Genomic DNA, 1,811 nt, shown 5'->3' with positions numbered 1-1,811 from the left:
TTCACTTGTATATGGAATCTAAAAAAAAATCCAACAACAACAACAACAAAACCAGATTCATAACTTTAGAGAACAAATTGGTGGTTGCCAGAGAGGAGGGAGAGCGGTAGAGGAATAGGCAAAATCAGTGAAAGGGTTTAAGAGGTACAAAGTCCCAGGTTACCTGTGTGGCTCAGTCCCTTAAGCTTCTGACTCAATTTCAGCTCGGGTCATGATCTCGCCATTTATGAGTTTGAGCCCTGAGTAGGGCTCAGTACTGCTAGCGTGGACCCTGCTTGTGATTGTCTCCCACTCTCTCTGCCCCTTCCCCACTTTCTCTCTCTCTCTCTCTCTCTCTCTCTCTCTCTTTCCCAAAATAAATAAACTTTAAAAAAACAAAAACAAACAAAGAGAGAGGTAGCTAAAACAACTATGAGAATTCCTTCTGTAGTACACAGGACATAGCTGAAGACAGAATCTTTGAATTAGAGGATATATCAATGAACCTTGAAAACCAAAAAGAAAAGAGAACAGAGACTAAAAAACAAAACAAAACAAAACAGAACAGGTTATCCAAGGACTGTGGGACAAATACAAAATGTGTAACATACCCATAATAGGACTACCAGAAGAAGAAAAACAAAATGATAATGTCTGAGAATTTCCCCAAATTAATATCAAACACAAAACCACAGATCCAGGAATCTCCGAGATCCAGAGATCTCAGGAATCCTACTATGCATGATAAATGCCCCTCAAGAACTACACCCGGAATTTCACTTCAAACTACAGGAAATCAGATACATAGAAATAATCCATAGAAAAAATGCCACAGGGAGAAAAAATAAACTCCTTACCTACAGAGGGACATATATCAGAATTGCACTCATAATTAAAGTATAGGGAGGAAAAAAGACTACCAAGTTGGAAATCATTCTTCAAAAGTGGAAAAGAAATAAAGCAGACATTTTCTCAGAGATTGAGGGTATATTTTTGCCAATAAGCCTGCTCTGCAAGAAATGCTAAAATACATTCTCTAGAGAAAGAAAACAAATATAGGTCAGAAACTTAGACAAATGTAAGAAAAGGAATAGTATCAAAGAATTGATATGTAAAGTTAAATAAAAAATTGTTTTTCCTGATTATTAATTGATCAGATATCAATGTGTTAATTATAATAATACCAAAAATGTATTTGATTACATAATCTATGCCTAAGTTAAATGAATGATAATAATGATACAAGGGACAGGAGGAGAAATTAGGATTATTTTGTTATTGTAAGGTACTCACACTGCCCATGATTAGCATTGCATTATTTAAATGTGGACTTGGATTAGCCTATAAAATGTATATTGAAAACTCCTGGACAAACACTAAAAACAATTTAAAAACGACAACAAAAGAAACAAAACAACAACAAAAACAAACTGCAGCCAATTAAACCGACCAGGCTCTTTTTAGATGTCCAATGACTGCAAACAGCAGCTTCCTTAGTAGTATATGCAGTCTGTTGCTCATATGGCTTGCCCTAAGTACATGGAGACGGACCTTTCTATTGGACATTTATGTCTGACCTCAAGTTGTCCCCATTCTAGGCCCCAGACAGATATGTGGGGTGCCTTTGGCCCTAGAGTACAGTGGCCAAGATCCCCATTGGGCAAACCATCAGATCTACCAGTTCCACACCACAAAACAAGGACAGAGGTCCTATGCAGGGTCAAGTTCAAGTTATCTGGCTGCTGGAAGACCCACATCTTCAAGAAGAGAGGCTTTACTAAGTTTAATATGAATGAATTTGAAGACATGGTGGCTGAAAAGAAGCTCATCGT

General features: G+C 37.3%; 1 pseudogene; it reads left to right on the top strand.

The window, feature by feature from the left end:
- Positions 1-1,409: 1,409 nt before the first annotated feature.
- LOC123581765 lies at positions 1,410-1,530 on the top strand (annotated as a pseudogene).
- Positions 1,531-1,811: the final 281 nt, after the last annotated feature.

Source organism: Leopardus geoffroyi, chromosome A3, assembly GCF_018350155.1.
Source record: "Leopardus geoffroyi isolate Oge1 chromosome A3, O.geoffroyi_Oge1_pat1.0, whole genome shotgun sequence".
Taxonomy (NCBI): Eukaryota; Metazoa; Chordata; class Mammalia; order Carnivora; family Felidae; genus Leopardus; species Leopardus geoffroyi.
This window is presented reverse-complemented; position numbering and strand designations above follow the sequence as displayed.